The following is a 25,108-nucleotide window of genomic DNA, read 5'->3' as shown; positions in this document are numbered from 1 at the left end:
GACTTTAAGCGAGTGATTGTAAGTGTTAGATGAAACAAGTAGAACGCAGCAGCACACGATAACAGCGAAAGTCATTCCTGTCGGCTCAGAACAGAAAGAGACCACAGCTTGCACAGCCTGACCAAGATTGGAAATGTGAATGAAAAACATTGCTTGGCCCGATGAGTCGATTTCAACTTTAATGCTGTATGCAACATGTGAAAAATTCAGTAATTACATTACAGTTACAATTATGTCTTATTACTTAGGTAAAAAAAAAAAAAGTTAATTCTGCAGACATTTGCACAACAGATCCATAGAAAGAATAAAAATAAAACGAACATTTCTTTCTGTGAACTTTGCTGTAATCAGCTGATTTCAGTTTGTGTGTGGAAGGAGGAAAATGGTGGAGCAGAGTGGAGATATGGGCAACATCTTTATATTTATTGCACAAAAGTGCAAGTGCATGATGTAAACTGCCTCAGGACAACATCTACATCCAGTTGCCAGCGCAACTATGGCTTGTTTTCGAGCATCTACACAGACAGCATATTAATACAAAGCTTAGCGAAGAGCCCAGAGTGATGTTAAAGCTGAGTGTATGCTGACCCTCGGCCTGGCAGCCAGACCCGGAACTTCAACGGGTAACAAAGCCCCTTTGAACCAGCTGCGTGTAATTTAAATGCTACAACCTACCTGAGGATTGTTGCTGACCAAGTCCATCCCTGTGTGTTCAGTATGTCATTATCTGATGGCTGCTTCCAGCAGGATAACCCATCACGTCACAAAGCTCAAATCATCTCAAACTTGTTTCTTGAACATGACATTGAGTTCACGGTCTTCACAGATTTCAATCCTGTAGAGCACATTTGGGAGATGTGGTGGGGAGGTCCACATGATGGATGTGCAACTGAAAAATCTGCAGCAACCGTGTGATGCTGTCATAACAGTGTGGACCATCCTGTACAATGTAGGCAAAAGAGGATCAAGATGTAGTTAATGAAGTTGCTATTGAGTAATTACTTTATTTCTTCTTCCTAGTGTATATAAAAGCAATGTGATAACAAGTCAGCTTCACACAGAAGCTGCACAGGAACATATCAACAATAAATAATGAAACCAAAAGAGCAACCCATACAGACTGCAGAGGAATTGCTAAGGTCCTGGGTCAAAAAGAGATCTCATGTTTTGCAAGCAAACATACAGGATGATGGCAAATAGTCCACAGTTATGAGACAACATTTTTAAGCCTTTCTGACTGGGGATCATTCTGATGGTAAATGACAACCAAACTCCCAGTTGAGAAATGTGTAGGGTTTTTGTTAGTTAGTTTGTTTGCTGATAGGAATTTGTATCTAGTAAGCTCAACTCCACTGTCAAAACTGCTAATAAATCTTTAGTCATAATGGTAAATGGCCTGTATTTATATAGCGCTTTACTAGTCCCTAAGGACCCCAAAGCGCTTTACATATCCAGTCATCCACCCATTCACACACACATTCACACACTGGTGATGGCAAGCTACATTGTAGCCACAGCCACCCTGGGGCGCACTGACAGAGGCGAGGCTGCCGGACACTGGCGCCACCGGGCCCTCTGACCACCACCAGCAGCGGGTGAAGTGTCTTGCCCAAGGACACAACGACCGAGACTGTTGGAGCCGGGGCTCGAACCGTCAACCTTCCAATTACAAGGCGAACTCCCAACTCTTGAGCCACGATCGCCCCCATAATCAATAGGATAATCAGTAGGGCACAATAGGATAAAAATATAAATAAAATTTAAACCTATAAAAGAATCTAGCTTCCTTCCTGTGACTGGCAAAAAAGCTCAGTGTTTGCTATTATTAGAAAAATCAAGTGGATGATTCACTCACAAGTCAATCAGTCTTATCAGACATAGTCAGGTTTACAGACAAATAATATTTATTTGGTACCTGGTGTTCAGGTTCGGTTGTAACAATATTTTTCTCTGTTTAGAGCAAAATTGGTTATGTGATTATTTTTTATAACATTATATTATTTATAACATTTAACATTGTTGTTCCACAGTAGTTCAGAAACTTTGGATGGGTTGTGCTACATAATTGAAAACTTTCTGACAAAACTGGAATAACACTGAAGGTTCATTTCTGATGAGCACATATCCAAAAGAAACTGCAAATTAAGGTACATCTTCTTGTTGTACAGATACAGCATATTAACTCAATAGGCATGACATTTGGGTTTCTTATAGTGCTTAAACACTCAAGTGCTCCATTACTCTAGTAGTACCTGAGTTCAGCCAAGAATCCTTAGATCCTCCTTTACGAAGTCTATCTAATGCTAATGATACATCCCCCAATTTGGAAATCAGAGGCCTCATAGAATAGCACTGCTAATAAGTAAAAAAAGATGGATACATATATTATTATCTGACATAAATTAATAATGACTTTTCCCCCTCAAGTTTCAGCCATTATTAATATCCATCCATCTACTTATTCAATTCAGGTTCATTGGTGGGTGGGTGGGGAGGGTAATCAGCTGTATAATGATTAGAATTACTCAGATTTGTTTTGTTTTTTGTTTACAGGATTTTTTACATTTACAAAGCAAATTACACAGCATAATTGTAATTCCTCATCACAGCTCCTCCACAAGTTTACCCCTCTGACAGACACTCACTGGTGACTTTAGTGGGTACACTTTGCTAGTACTGGGTTTGACTCCTTTTTACCTTCAGAACGTCCTTGATTGGTTGTGACATGGATCCAACAAAATGCTCAAAACACAGAGATTTTTGTGTAAGTTGAATTGGTAGCACCATGCACTTGCTGCAGATTTGTTGGCTGCAGATTTGTTGGCTGCACATCTGTGACGCATATCTTCCAATTCAATACATTCTAAAGACGCTCTGTACCATATGAGTACAGTGAACTCAATGTCATGTTCAAGAAACCAGTATGAGATCATTTGGGCTTAGTGACATTGTGTATTATCCTGCAGGAAGCAGTCATCAGAGGATGGGTATACTGTGGTCACAAAGGAAGCAGCATGAATCCTCAGGTAGGCTGTGGTGTTTAAAGAATACTGAGATGGTACTAAGGAGCCATAATTGTGCCAAGAAAACCAGCACCACCAGTTTGAACTATAAAGAAATTCAATGCAAGATGGATCCATATGTCCACGCTGTTTATGCTAAATTCTTACTGTACCATGCAATTTTTTTTCCAATCTTCAGTTATCCAATTTTGTGCAACCCATAGTCATTGTAACCATGCCTTATTGCTCTTAGTTGAGTGGCACCAGGTGTGGTCTTCTGCTGTTGTAGCCCATCTACCTCAGAGTTTGACATATTGTGCATTCACAAATACTCTTCATAAACTGGTTGTATTATTTAAGTTTATTATTTAAGTTATTGCTGTCTGTTTATCTCCTCGAAGCAGTCTGCACTCATCAACAAGACATTTTCACTCAGCGAACCCAGAAAACTCACCGGACTCTACAGATGATGATTGTGTGGGGAAATTCCTGTAGATCAGCAATTTAAAAATACTACAAATAGACCAGTATTCTGGCACCATAAAAAAATTTCCCCCACATTACTCTAATCAAGACAACCATCCAACTGAGACTGAAGATTCACACACCAGTGCACATGTCACCAAAGTGGACTAAACTGCAGAATTATTATTACCATTGTGGTTAAACCCATGGGCAGTTGTCCAAAGAATATCTAACACGATTCACCTGGCTGATAGAAGTATAAAATAATTCTCAAGGTAGGAAATGTGGTATATGTACCTTGGCAAGTGTGCTTGTCAAATATAGGCTTTGTGCGATTATTTTAAGTACTGAAGTGAATGGCTTGATGGAAATAAATCTCATTTGTGGCTCTCTGTCAAGCGTACAGAGCAGGGGATACTCAACCTCCCTTCCGTTTCTCTCTTGGATCATTAAATTCCTTTTTGGTCATGGTAAAAGTGATTTATTGCTCCCCAGACCGCCACTGTCTCCTCACATTAGCAAGAAACAAGGCAACATCATTGCATGAAGTGGCAGGGACTTTAAGACTATTCATCATTTTTTAAAGTGTAGTAAAAGATGTGTTTGTATGAAAAACAAGAAATTTTTTTCATTAGAATCAGAATGACCACTTCATGTTCTTTGAAACTGCAACAAGATCCTGCAGTCATAAAGCAAATCAGAGCAGATCAGAACTTTGATGATTAACGTTGAGAAGTTACCTGCTCCAGTTCTGAAAGTTTTTCTTTTTTCTGTTGCTTTTCTAGATGATAACCATATACGAGTCACAAAGAACACAGTGAAATATACACAATTGAAAAGAGCAGTATTTCGGTAGACACACTGGGAGCAGACAGAGCTGAAACACTGTGATTACGATTTTCTGCCACCTGCTTCTTAAAGCTTTTATCCCAGAAAATGTTCAGCAAGAACCCAACTTCAGCTGATGATTTCAGGCTTGAAAATAGTTTCTCATGTGACACTGATGTCATGTTAAGAGCATAATTTGTGCAACAATTTACAGGAGAACACCAGCACGAGTCCTTATACAACACTGCACAGTGCCTGCATGCAACGTGTGACAAAAACAGGTTGATGAATGATGGCGTTAATAGATTTTTAATATTTGATTATGACATTTTTATGATGGTAGAAGTCTATGAAGTAATATTAGAACAAGTATTGCTGTATAGTACATAAGAAATAGTACTTGTTAGTAAGTAGTAGTAATAATAATGCTAATTAAGTTATCAGTTTGAATTGCACAGTCAAGCACGAGCCTGAAAATTATGTTTTTAAGGATGCATTAATGTGGATCACAGAACTTTCATAACTACTGACATTACCTTTCTTTTAATACTTTATTATGAAAATTTAGCATTACACTTTCCTCCAATCAACATAATGTTTTGGCTCTCATAAAATCTTCATTATGCTTTGCTTCTGCCTCTGTAAGCTCCATCTGAGCCTGACACGTAACAAAAGAACATCCATGAAAGACCATTATGGGCACACCACTTGAATCTTTAATTCTCCAGCAGGAGCTCCATCTTGGACTGACCTTTGAGAAATGACACAGACTGTCATGTGTTAGTGCCTGCAAACTGTAATGACCTGAGAGTGTGCTGGCGCTCCCTCATTCTTTTTCTTACCTTTTTGATGTACTAGAGACAGTGGACATGCAAAGACACAAACTGCAAACACAAAGGCTAAGGATAAGGATAATTAAAAAATGATTAGTGTGCACCAATATATGAGTGTGTTTTCCCCTTTGCTATTCTTTCCTTGTGTAAGGATAAAGAAGGGAAGCTGTGTGTCCTGCATCATTTGCATTTATATGGTGCACATCCATTGAGTCTCCAGTGAGAGCTCCATGAGTTGTTTAGTAGGTGATGTATGCATCCAGGGTAGGAGGTGTGTTTGGTAAGTGTTGAGTGAATATATTGTGTGTGTCCCAGCGTGTGCTGGTGTGTGTTAAATTAAAGAATGACAAAGCCAGAGACTGCATTGTGAGTTATATAAAGAATTTGACAGTACAGCTCTAGCACCAGAGGGGCTGCTGATGTTGACGCAGGGAGAAGGGAATCATACCAAAACTCAAGTCACCTACCCTACTAAATGTGAAAAAGATGACAGATCTGTGCTGAGTTGAAACCCCAAATGTGTCAAATGGCCTTGAAGTCCAATTTCTGCCAATTTGGACCTCATTGTGACTTGAAATTTTGGTATGTAAAAACAAATGAGCTGGCAGGAAAGCACTGGTTCACTGGCACTGCACAATAATGACTGCACTTTTTTACCCTACCCACACACACCTACTATACCTACTCCTTATATACAATTACTGTACCATTGCACTATTGACTGTGGCAATTTAAAACACACTATACCTGTTGTTATTGCCTGTTGTAATTTCAATTTTTCTTTGCAATAATCTGATTTCTCATTTTGTAAGAAATGGTCCGACCCGACCTCTAGTCTGCGTGAAAAGAACGTCAGCATTGGTCCATCACTCATTCTTTGACACTTTGAAAGGTGTATCAAAAACTAAGAAAAAATCAATTCCAAGGAAACAGCAAAATGTGCTTTCAAAATTACCAATGAATATCATTTTCTGACAGTTTCACATGAGCAAAGGTTCATAATTTGAAATAACGCTTTCATTTATTTTGACGTTTTGATGTCGTGTCAATGGAAAACTCAAAAACCCAAAACAAGTAGACAACCACGGAGCTAAAAGGCTTGAATACAGAAGTGTAAAATCCAACTCTACAGCTTTCTGGAAACTGTCAAAAACTCAGCTTCTCAATATGACAAATTCAGCTGTGCCTCATGGGAGCTAAAATAAAGCTGGGCTGGTGAGTGTTATGCCTCTCTTGCTCTCTTCCTCTCACTCCTTCAGGGTTTTCTGTATGTCAGAGATGAATATGTGAAAAGAAAGTGTTATACTGGGCTGCAGGTGGTGAATAGAGGTATTAGTTTCTTAACCAGAGCTGATCCTAGTGCAAATGCTTCAAATCCACACAGCTCCATGTCACTCTCTTCATATATTCTTACCACTCCTCAGCTGTCTTTTTTTCTTCCCTTCCCTTCCTGATGTCTCATTTCAACTGAATCCACTTATTCACTCTTAGGAAAAAATATGCATACCTTCCACATATTTACATATTTGTCATCTTTTTCTCCCATTGTGTTAAATTTTCTCATTAGTGGTGTTTCTTTTTTGTGTTCTAAGAGGTGATTACTTAAACATTTAAGATGAATTGGCTTACACTGATAGTAAAATGGACAGTGTACACAACCCGTTTCTTTTTGTTAACCCAACAATCATGCACTAAATGTTCTTATTTTGATTTTCACAACTATTTCATATATGTGTGTGTTTCTCATTGCGTCAAACATTTACAGTTACACAACAGTCTGTCTATGCAACAGTCTGAAACCCCCACTTAGCAATTTAAATGGGATCAGAGGAGCTTAGAAGGGGCAGTTTCCCAAAGCACTTTGTGCAGTCAAACTGATAACTTTAAAGGTTTCAAAATCCTCTGTGTATGCGATAACACCTTCTCTTTTTGCAGCTCAGGGTGTTAAGATACACGATTTCTAAAGCATAGGTAGAGAAAAGATATACGAGCAGTTATCTCAGATACTTGAAATGAATGCCTCAGACTAAGACAAATCTCATAAATACAAGCTTGTGACTCTGTTTGATGATGAAAACAGTCAAACTATGTTTAATTTCTGCATACCGTGGACGTGAGATTACTGGTGGTTTAGCCACAGTTTTCTTTGAAGAGAGGAATGAAAAAAATGTGTCGTAGCAAAGTGAAATAAAAAAATTTATAAATGCAGCTGGTTGGTCAGTCTGTTATGCAAACAGTTCAATATTCAAGTTCCTGATTGGATTTTTATATTGTGTCACTACCAAATCAGACAACAACTACAGAGAACAACTGATGTTCAGGCATTTTATCCGTATTTCAGATGATACAGAAATTAATCAACAGACACTTTTGGAAACACTTTAAAAGTACTTTGTTGGATCCCGCTTTTGTTCTCTGAACTGCCCTAATTCTGTGTGGCATAGATTCAGTGAGGTGCTGGAAACATTACCCGCAGACTGTCAGCGTCACAGCATCACAGTCACTGCAGATTTGTCATCTGCACATCCATGGCATCACTCTCCTGTTCCCCCACATCCCAAAGGCCATCTACTGAATTGAGATTTTACAGTGAAGACACTTTCATGTTCAAGAAACCAGTCGGAAATAATAGAGCTTTGTGATATGGGACATTATTCTCTTGTAAGCAGCCTGAAGATGTACACTGTGGTTATAAAGGGATGCACATGATCTGCAAGAAAAGTCAGGTAGACTGTGAAATTGGCCCAAAGTGTGCCAAGAAAATATCCCCTGACCAGCAGCAACCATGGATGCAAGATGGATCTATGCTTTCATGTTGTTTCCAGCTAATTCTGACCCATCCAAATGTTGCAGCAAAAATCGTTTTTCTGTTCTATTCTCCAATTTTGAGGAGCCATGCAAATTGTAGCCACACATTTCTGGTTCTTAGCAAACAGGAGTGACAGCTGGCAGGGAGTTTCTACTCCTGTAACCCAAGTTATTATGTGTATCACATTCGGAGATGACCTTCTGCATATTTTGGTTTTAAGCCTTACCGTAAGTGTTAATTTAAGTTACAATTTTCTTTCTATCAGCTTGAAGCTGTCTGGCAGTCATTCTCTATCCTCTGGCATCAAGAAGGCATATTCAGCGGGAGAACTGCCACTCACTGGACATTTTCTTTTTCAGACCGTTCGCTCTAAACCCTAGAGATGGTTGTGCAGAAGGTGCCAGGAGACCAGCAATTTCAGAAAAACTCAGACCAGACGTCTTGCACCAACAACCATGAGAAGCTCAAAGTCAAACCACCTTTCTTCCCCACTCTAATATTTGATTTGAACTTCATATTACATGAATCATAATAGAAATGCTAGGAGAAGAAACTGCTAATTTGTTTTTGCGTGGGGATTTTTTGGTGTTGTTGTCTTTTTTAGTTTAAGTACTTGGCGTACTCAGATTTTTGTTTTCCTGTACGGCAGTGAAATCATCTGGAAATCATCTCATTCCTAACTTTCTTAAAAGATGGGATGTTTCAGTGTTTTTAAACTATAGGTCTGGTCACCACTCTTTGTCTAACAGGTTTCAGCAGATGCTTCTTTTATCAAATATGTAGTATTTCCCCCCTTTTTCTAAGTGGCATTATTCTGTTGTCTGTGCACTTTTCAGTCAATCACTGCTTTTCCTGAGGTGCATTCAATAATTTATTCAAACATGGCTTGCAGCAATGGGTGATGACACAAAAAGGCAATATCATCTTACACAAAATGAGAACACGTTAAAAGGAAAAAGAGAAAAAAATAACAGGGCCTTAATGAGAAGTATTACACATTAATAATTACCTTAATTTTCTCACTTTGGAGAAGTTTGTAAAGGTTACTGGTAAATTTTGTGTTGCACTCGTAGCAAACGAGGTAGCACAGAGTTCAAGCTTCTGAGTACTTGGATTGGATTGCTTGAAAGTTTCTTTACTTTTACATGTTTTTATTATGCAGGTTAGATCTACATCATTTTATCAACTTCAACTGTGCAAAACTTCACTTAACTATAAAGGCAATAAAAGAATGTTGTTATAAATATAAGCAGACAGGTGTAAACAGCCACAGCTTGTTCCAGACAGTGCAGAACTAAGTGTTATGAGTCATCCTCCATAATGAAGTGAAAAAGCAGTAACTGGTCTGATGAAGATTACATCTCTTATACAGACCTATCAAGGGAGCAGTGTTATGACACGCTGAAATATAACTTGTAATAATTTTGTTCAGTATTCATTTCTGCTTTCATATTCACCTCAGACTCCCAGTTTTTCAAGAAGGAAATAATTTAAGGGAAAATAGATTTTTTAGATTTTGGGTTTTTTTGTGTCTTGTGACACAAGAATGTCACTGTAGCCTTTTCAGCTAAGTTCTAGGCAACGTTGTCCTTCTAAAATTTTACTTGCATATCTTTTTTAAATGATTGTCCCATTTTTCTACAAGAATAGACACTGATGATTAGAGAAACATGGATTAAATTATGCAATTATGGACTGTATAAGGTGGGACGTGGCTACATCATTAAATTGGTGCAAAGTATAAATTTGTTACATGAGATATCCACACTTGAATGTTAACTGATTTTCTTTGGTTAGGTTTAGAAGAAAAATCTTTGGTTGGGGTAAGGAAACATGGTTTGAGTTAAAAAAATAATAATAATAAATACATTTTGCCTCAAGGTACTGTAGACCTTGTTTACACTAAACCAGAGAGTATTCCTGATGTTGCTAGTGCCTAAACACTGCAATAAAAATTGAAATAATACTTCAGTCACTGTAAGTGGACAGTAGATAACATATGCCATCTATCAAATATTCGATATCTTTAGAAAAACAAGCATACTGTCAGAGTAAGTATGTACCATCATTCTGTGTTAAGACATATCCAGTAAGCACTCATCATGACTGAAAAATGTGAATTCCACAACCAGTTGGTGACTGGTTGCTAAAGGTTGATGTCACTGTGAAATTGCTAAAGATTCAGTCATGCAGGCATAGAGAGGTTAGTGGACCCCCTGATGACCACAGGTTGCTAAGAAAACAATGTCTATTCTCTGACCAGTTTACAAGTTGTCTCATGGTGAAATATAAGAGTCATATGTATGGTAACTAACTACTAACTTTTACCTTGAAGGTGAATGCTTTGTTTCTTGCTTACTGGTTACTACCACTCACCCAGTAGATAAGTAGTTCTGAACAATCCAGAATCTTCCATGCAAACTATGAGTGAGCACAGCAATCTGCTCACAACCAAATCAATCACTGGGAGGTTTCTGATGGAGCAGCCTCTTTGTGACTGATTTCAGTTAGCAACTGCCAGAAACCACTCCCCAACCATTTTGGGAATACACCTTTTCCCCAATGACTGGATGCTGTCCACCAGCCTTGACTGAGGGCATTACACAGGTCTTAATATCGTTTGTCAGTCTACTAAATTTGGTCCGAAAACTTCTTTCAGGCAGCCTTGCCATGACTGCTATGACTCATGTACTCTTCCCCAAAACAAGGTGACAAATTATTAAAATGTACATAGATTCAAACTGTTTATCCCACAAGCTGTCATGAGTACACACAGGCAATAATTAGAAAGACAGTTACTAAGTTTTTTTTTACCATTAAAATAATTTCAATATTTGCATGAAATAATCATTTGAGTTGTAAACTCTGGATATATTTTTGTTTACAGTCATTAACAATGAAAAGGAAAACCACAGTGAAAGCAGTCTTGAACCGGTTGTGCAAATTTAGACTGAAAAGTAAAATTCTTCAAGTCCCATATCCCACCCGTATGTCCCTTGCTGTCTCTGTTCTCCACAGTTAAAGTCTCTTCTAGCATTGTCATGATCATTTCTCCATCACATCATGATTCCACGGTATCAACCTGAGATAATAAAGATTATCTTTTTGCAAATATACATGTCTATTCTCAGTATCAATGCAATATACCAGCACTGTTTTTCTATTTCTTATCTTTATTCTGTTCTCTGCTAAGATGAAGACTCCCACTTGGGTCTCATTAAAGTTTCAGCTAAAAAAAGGCCACTGTGACGCTGACCTTTCTATAATAAATTGTTTGTGTTGTTTCAGTGATCAGAGAGTCTGATTGCATTCTGCTCTTTGCTCTGTAAAACTGTAATTTGGTGTGCATATCAAAGAAATTAAGTTTAATTTTAAGATTAAAGTTTGCATTACTTTTCTATTTTTGACTATTCCCTTAACCACAAAAGTGTCAATCATGCTCATTATTAATCATTTCTGCAATATTAGCAAGTGTGCTAATATTGCAGAAATGATTAATAATGAACATGATTTTATTGTTATGCTACAGGGTGTTCTGTATTTTGTTTCTGTTCTTTCTAATATCCATAACCATAAAGTGAAGGAGATGATGTGCACACAGGACTTTCTTACAGTTTGCTAAAACAAAACTCAAAGGTTTTACATTCATTTATTGATAGGGCCAACTTATTTGGCAGCACATGAATGGAGCAGGATAGATGAGATTTTGTATATAGATTTTGTCATAAGAGCAAGTGAAATATTTAATCCTCCTTCATTTTAGTTTTAGATCAAGACAGAATGTAACGTCAGGTGGAATGTCAGACACCATTTGATAATAAATTTATTAATTAATTTATAATGTTTTACCCTTGAGGTTAAATATTATAATCAGAAATAAGCTATCTGAAAAAGTTCTCTCTTATTTGTGTGCACCAACACAGCTGCTTTGAAATCTTTGATTGCTGCAGCAGTGAATGACTCTTTATTTCTCCGAAAGAAGAAATCAAACAACAAGGGACAATTGTTGAAAATTAGCAGTAGCTATAAACCTATGTGTGGCACATCAGTTTCATGTCTTGCACTTGAACTATGTTAAACTGCACTGTCCCTTTTAAATAAATAAATTCAATAGCAGCAACAAGTCCTGCAGTGAAAATCAACATTAAATGAAGCAATGTTTGAGGAAATTGTGCATATATTCGCCTGATTCTGCACCATTTTCAGGACTTTTTCCTTTTTGTCCTGATCTTTACAATCTCATCTAAAGTTTATGCCTCATGTGTGACTGTTGCTGTTTTTATGGACGGTTAATTTAAAGCCGTGGAGGTCCTGGCATCACTGACATCTAAATGAAGAGAGGATAACCATGACCTTTCCCAACAAGCTTTACTTGAGCATTGTAAGTGGATAATACTATAATTACACTCTAAGTTTCATTGTATCCATTTTTTTAATCCATGCAGCACTTCTGATTTTCACACTCTTTAAAAGCTTATGGTTTATATTTTATGGTTTATATGTTGGCTCTGCTCATCCCCCAATGTATTCTCAGCACTAATGTTGCATGGATGTTAGAGGACTTACAAGGTATTCTGTGGTGTCAGGCACACGCTGTCTGTTTAGTGTCTGTCTCATTAGTGAATGCCACAGGAACAATGTTTCTCAATTAGAAATATAATTAACATTAATGTGTTACTCATTCAAAGATGGAAAAAAACTGGACAGAGCATTCAAAGGAAAATTATTCTCAAGCATAAGAACTTCCCAGCAAACGACAGTTGACAAACTAAAAGAACTTTAATGCTTTAATAATTAATTGTTTTGATGTTATATTATTTTTCAAGCTGATTATGCTTTTCACTCACTTCTATAGTATACCTAAGATACAGTTGGCTAAATCACAGTACAAATTTTGTCATTTTTTCCTGTTGTACCTCAAAAGCAGATCTCGATGGGTGTTCACGTCAAATATGAAGCAGCAAGACCTCATATAAAATGACTTTTCGCCAGGCCACACAAATATAGTTTAACTTTGGCAAAAAATTGATTTCATGCTGTGTCATAAAAAAGCCCTCAGCTGGGATTCTTCCACAAGCTATCAACAATCCCCCAATAACAACAGCCATCACAAACAGAAGACAAGCTTATTGATATGAGGGCATACGGAGACGGAAAAAACTGGAGAGGTCTTGGGGAAAAGTGAGCAAAATTATAAGAGTTAATAAAGTGGAGTCCCCCCACCCCACCCACCCAGGCCTGTTGGATGTGACAAGGCATATATTCACAAGTTTGTAACTTGAATTCACACATGTAATGCTAGGTGAAACTTGACTTCACGTTTGGTGTGATCACACAGTTCCCCATCTCCCACTCTGAACCCATCCCTGTTCATTGACTCACTTAAGACCACATTAATAAGATAATCAGTCTGAGATGAGCTGCTCTTAAAGAAGGCAGCCTGAGCTGAATGTGATGATGAAGCCACAAGGGGCAAACAGTAACGGCAGCGCAATCTGAAAGAAAATGTTTCTCCAAATAACCACACAGCATACACTATAATGTAGTGCAGCTGAAAGTGCTTTTGTATTGTATCTGTACTCTTAACTAAATCAAAAACAGCAGCGTAACAATATACGTTCTTAACTATCTGTCAAAGATTTCAGCGCTCGTTTTCTTCACGTCATAACTTCTATGAACGAGAACAAAAGGCAGAACACAAAGGACTTCTGTTTATTAGTGATGTGCGGATCGATCCTGAAATATCGATTCCTCCGATACCAATCATTTATGTTCTAGAATCGATTCTCACATTAAAATATCGATATTTTAGTAATTTAGAGTAAATTTGTAGTTTATCATTAACAGGAACACAGTGGAAAGAAACTATAACATTCGGATTGTCTACATTCAAAGGAACTACTTCCTCTTCTGCCTTTCATAGTCATGTGCGAAATACGGCTGTATAAATGTCTCGCAGCGCCTTGACGTGCGCACTCACAACAATGGCTGAGCGTAATTGTGCGGACGTATCTTACCTCCACAAACAGCTGAGACGTGGTTTGCACACATGTGGCAAAAAAGTGCTCCAAGAGTGAGGTGTTGTGGCCATAGCCTACTAGGGAGACATTCAAAAGGTCTGTTGGGGGGGGGGGGTGATAAATACATTTTACAGGGTTTATTAATCGGATAAAATACGTTAAATCTCCGTTATTATTGGCCGGCCCGGAAACAGCGGGGGTGTCCAAATTCAGAGGCTGCTTCCACCTGAGGACCCGGCCTTCGCGGTCTAAAGAAAGCCGGGTTGTATGTCACGAGCTCCCTCGGTGGAGGGTGAATATAACCGGGCGCTGACGTAAACTCTCGACCGTCTCATACTTCTGTTTAATCATTTTCTGTTTGGCGTTTATTCAACTGTGTGAAAACCCCGGAGGAACCCTCCTGAGGGATTAATAAAGTTAAATTTAATTTAATCTAATCTAATAACTTTAATCTCAGCCAAACCGATTTACTCACGGACAAATAAAACACTGAAAAAGCCAAACAATAAAATTTTTAAGTTATCAAAGTGACTTGTATATCATGTTTAACCCGAGTAGCGAAAGACCGCGGGGGTTTGAAAACAATGTGTCGGTCGGCTCAGATATTTGAAGTTTACACAGCTACATTCTCACCTGAAAATATGTTAAAAGTTTTTTGCGACCCAGAAAGAGAAATAAGAGTGATATTAAAACTAAGTAGCTGCCGCCATTGTTGGAAACTGGAATTGGCTGGGCCCGCTATGAATTCTGCGGTATGGTTTTTCAATTTTGTTGTCCGGGTGGAAAATCGGGAGATTTTCGGGAGGGGCACTGAAATTCGGTATTCTCCCGGAAAAATCGGGAGGGTTGGCATGTATGGTAACATATGGCAACATCACTAACCTTGTCAAACACCTCAGAGTAAATCATATCACAGAATATGAGGAGTGTATGTTGAGGCGAACTGAAGAGAAGGACAGGGACAGGTGCTGCTAGGGCGAGACAGAATAGAATAGAATAGAATAGAATAGAATAGAATAGAATAGCCTTTATTGTCATTGTACAGAGTACAACGAAATTGGAGTGCCACTCCCTTGGTGCAAGATTCAATAATAAATATAAATGTAAAATATAAAAAGTACAATAAAACAATCGCAAGTATTCAAACAATAGTAAGTAAGATATATACAGGATAGCAGCATTAATATAATGACAGTATGAATAGCAGCATAATATAATGACAGTGACGGTATGAAATAGCTAAGCAGGTTCAATTGTTTTTGTGCTTATTTACTACGGTGATAGCTCTGGGAAAGAAGCTATCCCTGAATCTGTTTGTCCTGGTTTTATGTGACCTGTACCGTCGGCCTGACAGTAATAGTTCAAACAGTTGATTGCTGGGGTGAGAGTGGTCCTTGATGATATTGCCAGCTCTGCTGAGGTACCGAGAGTTTGCAATGACCTCCAGGCTGGGCAGAGAGCAGCCAGTGATCTTCTGGGCTGTGTTGATGACCCTCTGCAGTACTTTCCTGTCCGCAGCTGAGCACCCTGCATACCATGTTGTTATGCCGTACGTTAGGATGCTCTCTATGGTGTAAAATGTCACCAGCAGCCTCTCCTCCAGGTTGTTCCTCCTGAGCACTCTCAGAAAGTGGAGACGTTGCTGGGCCTTTTTTTACCACCGCCGTGGTATTTGCAGTCCAGGAGAGGTCATCGGAGATCTGCACGCCCAGAAACCTCATGGAGTGTACCCTCTCCACACAGCTCCCGTGAATGTAAAGTGGGGCCGGGTCTGCTCTGCCCTTCCTGAAGTCCAAGATAAGTTCTTTAGTTTTCGTGGTGTTCAGTTGGAGGTTGTTAACTGAACACCACTCAGTCAGTCTGTTGACCTCATCTCTGTAGTCCGACTCATCCCCCCTTGAGATGAGTCCAACCACTGTGGTGTCATCCGCGAACTTTATGATGGTGTTTGAGAGATGGGTAGGGGAGCAGTCGGATGTGTAGAGCGTAAACAGGAGGGGACTCAAAACACATCCTTGTGGAGACCCGGTGCTGAGTGTGATGGTGCTGGACAGGTGGGGGCCGAGTCTGACAGACTGTGGTCTATTTGTCAGGAAGTCCTTGATCCAGAGGCAGATGGGGGTGGAGAGTCCCAGGTGAGACAATTTCTAGACCAGGATCTCCGGGATGATATGATTGAATGCTGAGCTAAAGTCCAGAAAGAGCATTCTCACATAGCTTCCTCGGTGCTCCAGGTGACTCAGCGCAGTGTGGAGCGCTATGGTGATAGCGTCCTCGGTGGATCGATTTGTCCTGTAGGCAAATTGGTGGGGGTCCAGAGTGGGAGGCAAACCGGCCCTGATGTGCTGACAGACCAGTCTCTCAAAGCACTTCATCACTACAGGCGTAAGTGCAACAGGCCTGTAGTCATTTGGGCTGGCCACAGCTGTCTTCTTGGCGATGGGGATGATGGTGGAGGTTTTGAGGCAGGGTGGGACAGTGTTTGATGACAAGGAAAGGTTGAAGATTTTAGTGAAGACTCCGGTCAGTTCGTCAGCACATGCTCTGAGAACCTTTCCATGTATTCCATCAGGACCTGCCGCCTTCCTGGGATTCACTGACCTTAGAACACACCTCAGACGTCTCTCACGGAGTCCTTTAGTGCTGCAGGCAGGCAAGGTGTTCAAATAGGCACAACTTCAGTTTTTTTATTTCTATATGATGAACTCTGCATTATTAAGTGATAAGAACAAGTAATCTGATGCCCTGTAATCATTATGACGCTATAATTTGAGATACAATAAATAAAATACGTTTTTGTACAAAGTATCGGTATCGGATCAGTATCGTCGATACCACCCTGAATATTAATTGGTGTCGGATCGGAAAGGAAATCAGTGGTATCGCACATCACTACTGTTTATACTGCCACTGAAGAAATCATTTTAAACACAAGACAAACCAAGGGCTTATTAATGATCCAGAGCTGTAATCATTTCTTTAGAAGCCCAGAGGGATAAGAAGAAACTGAGCAAATATGTCATCTGATCTGTCTTGAAATGAAAGCGTTAAATCACTTCAGGCTAAACCTTGTGGCTTAATTGTTTGGAGCCTCTCCACTCCAAACATCATATGCCCTCAAAGCTATTTGCTTAATTAAAGAAAATATAATGAAGTCTGTCCTCTTGCCTGTTTTGTTTTTCACAATACTAATTGTACTTGTACTTTTGATTAAAGGTTGAGCCATATGGAACAGCTTAGGTATACTATAAAATTCCCCAGGCGTACCAGCAGATGAAGGTAGTTAATTGAATAATATTCGATAAAGTAGCCAGAAAGTGATGAATGATGAAATGGGAATGGCATATGAAATAAGGCACACATGTGCCTGTTTTTTTTTTATTGGCAATCTTGGCCCAGACTGATGTCGATGGGTGTGTTGTGAATGACAGTGTGCTTACTCATGTGGAAGGTTGTTCACGCATGGGAGGTAAGTAGTGAGAGATAGACAGCAAGAGGAAGAAGAGAGCGAGAAAAAGAGTAAAGACATGAATAATTAATGATGCAAACTCCTCCAAAGCAGCAATCAAAAGCCCAGAAATTGGACTTTACAGCCCGCCTCTCTACAGGTAAATAAACCACTGCGACCATTATAGCCTGAATTTTGATCAATGTTTTAATATTACTGATGTGTCCGTGACATTTTGTTTAAAATAACATGTTTGTGTATGGGATGCAATGAATAATTCAGCCATTCGAAAAGCAGACAAATAAAGAAAAAGCCACCTAAGATAAAACCCAAACAAGAATTTGGACATCTCAAATTAAGCAGTCAGGGGAGGAAAATAAAGCAGAGCGCAGAATATCTGAATAAGAGAGCCTTTAGCCATTTAAAAGAAAATGTGGAGTATTATAAATACAGCGAACTAAGGATAAGACTACACATAGTGTTGCAGTCAAATGTCTCATGCTTTAAAATTCTGCAGTAATGCTCTAATTTACTCAGTTTTCTCCTGTTGTACACATAAAATTAATGTTAAAGAGATGTATTTACAAGGCTTATTTTCCGAATGTCCCTCATTTTTAATTTTCTGTCCTTGTGATGTTGGCTAAGTGTGTAAAAAGAGCAGTTAGCAAAAAAAAAAGAAGCTCAGATTTGCTTCCTTTAAGGTCATGGAGTGTTTTTTGAGTTCACAGTTGGATCATAGAGGAATGAGTCACTGAGTTTTACAGCAATCACTTCATTCCACTTTATAAAGTGACGAGAAAATATAGAACATTTTAGTGTAGTACTTACATTTTACTGTTTTTGTTCTTACGTTAGATATTTGTGCAGCAACCTCAGTGGTAGTTTAGTGTAAATTCCTCCAGTGGGAGAATGTGAGGGGATTGCAAATAAAAAATTTTACGTTTGAGTAAAAGTACACAAAATTATTCTTCAGTAGCTGCAGTGTAGAAAATGCTAACCTACCTACTGTCACTTGCGATCCTAGCAAGGTACAAAAAATATAAAGCCAGTAAGGCTGGCACAGCTAAAAGGTCACAAGCTCACGGACAGAAAGCAGCAGATCAGAAGGCGCCATAGTGCTGATGTCAGCGGCTGTGAGATCAACAAGCTCCATGCAGTTTGTTTATTTCACCGCAGTTCCACTATAACTGCTCGGCCTTGACTCACACAACATTGAACTGTACGTACCCAAGACAGAAGCAGATCGTATACTGACCAAATTTTACCAGGGAGACATGCATTAAAAAATGTAAATTCAATTACTCCACTGCTCTTGAAAAGAAAAATGGATTTTTTTTTCCTCGACTATGAACATATTTAAGCAGTGATTTCTCGTAAAGCTATACCATTCTACACTTCATAGCTGTGGGACTGCATTGCAACCCCAAGGTTACAGTGGACACTGAGAAGTAATTAAGATAAAGTTAATAGAATGCTGTTATAGTTCAGTAAGCCAGAGTTTAATTGAAACGACTAGGCCCGACTTTGACTTCAAATGTTTAAAATGAAAAATTAAACTGGTGGTCTGTGGGTAACGTGGGAAACAGCTACATGAACCAATGCGCACACACACAGCACAAATAATGAGAACCTATCTTAATATTGAATATATGTAATTGCAGGAAATGCTTCACTGATCTGACCTGAGTTCAGCTATTGCTGGCAGCTCAAGGGACACATTTAAGATTACATTTGTTTGTTTGTTTGTTTTCTGGGTGAAGGAGGTGGTGATGGTGGGGGTGACGGCTGGGACTTAATCTAAAATTCAGATCATGTCTGAAAGAAGAGTGAATTTGACACAGTTTCTTGCTCAGAGACTTAACATTATAGAACAATGACCTTTTACAGACTGAGCACAGACAGCAGAGTAAACAAGTCAATAAAAACAAGTGCTGTGCAAGTGTCGTAAGGATGGGAAAAAAAATAGATGAACACATTTACAAAAGTTTTGCAACCTTTATTGATTTTCCTTTGTAACACTTTTAAATAAAGTTCAACTTTTCATATGCCTGCACCAATCGAGACCCATTTTTGGCCCAGAGACTGCAGAGATTGATTAAAGAAGGGCGGTTGGGACATTGTGACATGGAGCGGACAATAGGAGACTGACAGTGTCAGATGCTTTCTTACTTCCAGAAATATACTTTTTGTCTCAGGTGAGGCAAACTGGATAGAGAGTGCAGAAGGCAGGTCAGAAATGCTCACTGGGATTTCTACGGACAATCACACAGGGGCTCAAGCAGCTACTGTATTACACAGACGTTGTACTAGGAGGGCAAGCAAAATTGTTTTTCTCTAACTGATGCACACATTTACTCTGGAAAAGTTGAGACCCGCGGTGGATGTGGTCAGACAGGTTGGGGCAGTACCAGGCTTTTGTGAGTCAAGTCAGATTTGGGGTTTTATATTTTTAAGAACATTTGATTTTTCATTGTTTTGTTGTTATTGTTGTTTTTTTGTTTTTTTCATCCAGACTCGCTGGCAATAAAATTTTACTGGCATGGGTGTCAGTGATGATTCTGGCCACATTAACGCAGTCAACTAGTGTGAAGGAAGCACACTGGCAAGCACAGTCTCTTCTTGTCAGTGAACACGCGTTTGTAAGTAAAGTATCTCAATAGGAAATGTATTTTGTGTCAGGAGCGTGTGTGTTTTCTAGTGAACGTGATCTCACCATGGAAACTGAAAAACAATGTTTTAAAAGAGTTCGTTTTAAAAACAATCCATACAAATCAAACCAAGTAGTTTTTAATGGTTAATCCTAACCTAACAAAGATATTTGTTATGAACAGCACATTTATAGACTACAAAAAATCCTCTTGTTAGTATATATTGCTACTGTTTTGATGAATAAAACAATGATTAATAAAATTTCAGTTCAGTTCAGGTTTATTCATAGGCTAAAGACATGACTGTAACAATCAATCGACCCCCTGTGAGCTAGCACTTTGCAGTAGTGATGTGCGATACCACTGATTTCCTTTCCGATCCGACACCAAGTAAAATTCAGGGTGGTATCGACGATACTGATCCGATACCGATACTCTGTACAAAAACTTTTATATTTCATAATACAATAGATAAGTGCATTATGTAATTGTAATCATAATATAATAATATAGCTTCATAATGATTAGAGGACATCAGACTACTTGTTCTTATAGCTTAATGATGCAGAATTATCATATAGAAATAAAAACCTGAAGTTGTGCGCTATTTGAGCATGTTGCCTGCCTGCAGCACTGAAGGACTCTGCGAGAGACGTCTGTCTCGCCCTAGCAGCACCTGTCCCTGTCCACTCCTCCTCTTCAGTTCGCCTCAACATAAGCTCATCATATTCTGTGATATGATTTACTCTGAGGTGTTTGACCAGGTGGTGTTGCTGCGTCTTGGCTGTTTGTGGAGATAAAATACATGACTCCGTTTAGGCTTAGCCATTGTTGTGAGTGCGCACGCCATGGGCAGTGTTGCCAACTTAGCAACTTTGTCGTTATATTTAGCGAGTTTTCAGAGCCCCTTAGCGACTAGCAACAAATCTGGTGACTTTTTCTGGTGTTATTGGAGACCTATTTATGACGACTTTTTGATGTGAAAGCGCGTATTGCTTTTACTTTCAACAAGCAGCGGTGCTGCCGTGGGCACCTCACCCGTGCCAAAGCGCTCACGGGCGGAGAACAGTCCTCCCCCGGCTGCTATCAGGCCAGGAAATGTTCCCACCTATGCGTCCAAACTGCAACTGAATCGCGCACGAGTGAAGCCGCTGCTCCCGCACTGACTGTAACGCAGTCAGTTCTTCTTTTACTGTTATGTTGTTTTTTGGATCACAAGGTTTAAACTACTAATAAACACACACACACAAAGTAACTCCACCAGAGTGCCTATTTCGGGTCACTTTTGCCGGTCCGAGCCCAGATAAAGGAGTAGGGATGGAATTGTGACATAAAAAAAAGCAATAATCGCTAAAAGAAACTTAATTTGTAGTTCTAAATCAATTCTAAATGCATTTAGGACGTTTTTTACTCACTTTGTCTCTTCTTTTTTTCTCTCCTACAACGTGGAGAAATTAGGCGATGGCGTCATTTAGCAACTTCTAGAGACATTTAGGATAGCCAATAGCGATTTTCCTAACTGAGGAGTTTACAACACTGGCCAGGGGCTGCGACACATTTATACAGCCGTATTTTGCATATGACTATGAAAGGCGTAAGAGGAAGTAGTTCCTTCCAATTTAGACAATCCGAATGATATAGTTTCTTTCCACTGTGTTCCTGTTAATGAAAATTTACCCCAAAGTACTAAAATATTGATATTTTAATATGAGAATTGATTCTGGAACATAAATTACTGGTATCGGAAGAATCGATATTTCAATATCGATCCGCATATCACTACTTTCTAGCATTGAGAAGCAAAAACTCCACAGGGTAGGGGCCTGAAGTCAGAGCAAAATGTGCTGTAGTGATAATATGATAGTATGAGATTTTTAACATGTAATGGGGCCCGATTATTCAAGACTTTGTATGTGAGGAGAGGGTAATAGTGTTCTTTTATAATTCAAAGTATGATCTCATTTATTGCTGTTTTTAGCATGTTTTGTGTAAATCATTCAAATAAATCTGTGTGTGTATGCATGCCTTCTTAGACCTCCATTTATTTGGAATGTAAAGGGGTTAATTAAGCACTCCAGGATGTCGTCATGAGATCCTGACACAGACACACCAATAAAAACGATGATGACAATAGTTGTAATAGATGCAAATAATTTATTCTTGGTTTTGGAAATTTCAGTGGGATTTATTTAATGTCCCTGATAACTTTTTATAATAATTCCCAAGTATCATTCGTGTTTATTATGCATGTGGGTGCAAATTTTCCTGTATTTTATCCTCACCGACACGGTTTGACTGAATGTGTGTTTTAAACCGGCTCCGTATATGTCCTGTTTACGAAAAGGATATTTGAGCTGCAAATTGATCCATCACCATTTCAGAAATACTTTACCTGTATGACAAAGTCAAGCTGTTCAGTCAGTGTGTTACTGCAAATGTGTCCTCCATAAACAGTGTTTGGCCAGCAACCAGTGTTGCATACAGTACCCAGGGAGTGTATTGGCAGGGCTTGAAAAGAATGGTTGAGACAGGCAGAGAGCACTAAGCTGCCTCCCAGTGCTCCTGCCCTTGATGCTGTTTGGAGTGAAGAGCACAGAAGAGCAGCACATGTCACCCGGGGCAGAAGGGAAGCAGGAGAAATGCAGGTTACATGCTTCATTTACCAATACGCAATGTAGAGCCCCTGACACTTTGCTGCAGAGTGAATTATGTAGTTAAAGTGACATGTTGATCAGCTAAAAAACAAGTACCGGTAATGATAATAATTAAGCAAAGAAATGGATTTGATAATGGTGATCATCATCGTTAGTTGAAGGTATACACAACCAGTATGTACTATAATCTGAGTCATGCTTTTCTTCCGGTGGTGCCTTTGAACCTGTTATTTTGATCACTGGCACTTTGAGATGCCAAACAGCACACACAAACAACCTCCACCCTTTAGTCGTTGTAGATGTGTTAAATGCTTCTCAGATTTAAGTCACCGTGGACGTTATTTAGCCCTTACTGACGTGTTACCCCAGCATCATCCTCGTACTTCAAATGTTCCTGTGCAGACTTTGTTAACTATAGACACAATTGCATTTGAAATTCATCTGAAAATGATTCTGTCAATATTGGTTCTTTAATGTTGGAATTTTTCAACACCATTAAAATCAACATTATTTCACTTCACACCCTGGAGGACGGGGGCTGTGCCCCCCCCCCCCCCCCCCCCCCACACTCCCTAGCAGATCATTACATGGAGAAACCTTTGGAATGCAAGCATGCTGATCCACACAGGTATGCACACATGGGTATTCACAGACGCGGACTAAAGCTTTCTTGGCTGCTGCCTCAAAGCACACTGTGCGCTGTCTATCTTGCGTGCTGCACAATATCGTTTATTACTTAGTAAATACTGATATCTATGACTAGCTAGTTTATTGTGATGGTGCTTTGTTTTCTCTATTATTATGTTGCTCTTTGTTGTTTGCTGTCTCCTCTGTTTGTTTTTGTTTGTTTGTTTTTTTTTTTTTCTCCATACAGGTGACCCAGGAGTTTTTTTTTTTTTCTCTCTCTTCCCCCCCCTTCTCACCGTCTCTTCTCCCCTTTGGGTTTTCTTTCTTTCTCTCCCCCTCTCTCTCTCTCATTCATTCCCCCTGTCCTATTTATTAAAAAAAAAAAAAAAAAAAATGACAAAGGATGAACTGAAGCTCTGCCATCACGTAATGTCGCATACTGCTGTTTCTGATGTCATTTAGAAAAAAAAACAAAAAACAAAAAAAAAAAAAAAACATTATTTCACTTTGAATTTAATATATTGCCCACTCTGTTCAGCGTTCCCCTTCAAATGCAGAAGCTAGCAAGTAAGTTTCACACTTCAAAATAGGAACAACAGAAATGATCCATGAAGTATTGGGATTAAAAAATGGCTTTGGGTCGCTCTATTTTGAGACTCACTGGTGATATTTGAACTAAAGACATTTTTTTTGTGCTGTAGCTGACTTGACTTTGTGCTGCTAGCCTAAAATACACCCATGAGCTGACAGATGTTAGCAGATAGCGGTAGGGGATATCTATAATTCCCTGTCTGTCGCTAAGTGTGATTGAGGACCGTGCCATAGCAAAGTTCATGAAAGTCTTCTTTAAAAAAGTATACTTTGGAAGATACCGTGAGAACTTATTTTCCTCTCTTACTTCTCTCTCCTTCAAAGTAATTGGATGAAACGTGCAGCTTTTTTCAACTAAATATTGCAGAAACAAAAGTACACCTTTTTTTCTCTCATGGTAGCAGATTAGAAAGAAAGTCCAACACTACTGATAAAATGCATTATTTCAGATTTGTAATAATACACTTGTGCCTTTTTAGGCTTGATTCATAAATCAGGTGATTTTGCACATTTTGCAGTCAAAGGCACGTCTGCACACACAAACACAAAAATGCAGAGTGAGAAATGGTTGTCCTGGGGCTAGGTATGGCCAGTAAGCATCTTAGGCTGGAGACTGCTGGCCAGGGCTGACTACGAGTTTAGCAGGGGCGATCCATCTTTATAAAATATGCACTTATTTTGACCTTCGTGCGGATACACAGACAAGTTCGAGAAAGACTACTGAGAAGTTAGGGAGAAAAATACAGCCACCCTTCTACGACTATTCATAAATTTCTCACAACGTGAGAAGAGGGACGTCAATTATTTACTCCTCCAGACAAGGCCAGCGATAGGGGAAGAAGAAAGAGAAGGCAGGAGAAAGAGAGAAACAGAGAGAAGGCTTTATGAGGAGCATAATAAGGTGGTCAATTAGTATTACATTAACTAAAGTGGAAACTACACTAAATGATGCTGTCACCTAATTAAATGTTTAGTTAAGGTTATGACAGAGGTAAGATGTTGCAACAGATTTAGACACATTTTCATATATCACTTACAATCTATCTCTTTAATGGTTATGAGTTACTAAATTTAATTAGTTTCTTCATTTCTTTGAGAGAAATAGAAGCAAATTACAGTTTTTCTGTAGGGGTTCCTGGTTTCTTCCAGTTTGCTTCCAGTAAGTGCTGGGGTTTTTTTCTTC

The 25,108-nt window shown here is 39.0% G+C and overlaps 1 long non-coding RNA gene across 1 annotated transcript; it reads left to right on the top strand.

Annotated features, from left to right (window-relative positions):
• The first annotated feature begins 22,255 nt into the window (after window positions 1-22,255).
• LOC145432355 (uncharacterized) lies at window positions 22,256-23,735 on the top strand. The gene is made up of 2 exons (XR_013912640.1): window positions 22,256-23,557; window positions 23,591-23,735. It is a non-coding gene; the product is annotated as an uncharacterized LOC145432355 (long non-coding RNA).
• The last annotated feature ends 1,373 nt before the right edge of the window (window positions 23,736-25,108 follow it).

Source organism: Astatotilapia calliptera, chromosome 12, assembly GCF_964374335.1.
Source record: "Astatotilapia calliptera chromosome 12, fAstCal68.1, whole genome shotgun sequence".
NCBI classification, from domain to species: domain Eukaryota; kingdom Metazoa; phylum Chordata; class Actinopteri; order Cichliformes; family Cichlidae; genus Astatotilapia; species Astatotilapia calliptera.
The sequence above is the reverse complement of the archived record's forward strand: the minus strand, read 5'-3'. Positions and strand labels throughout refer to the sequence as shown.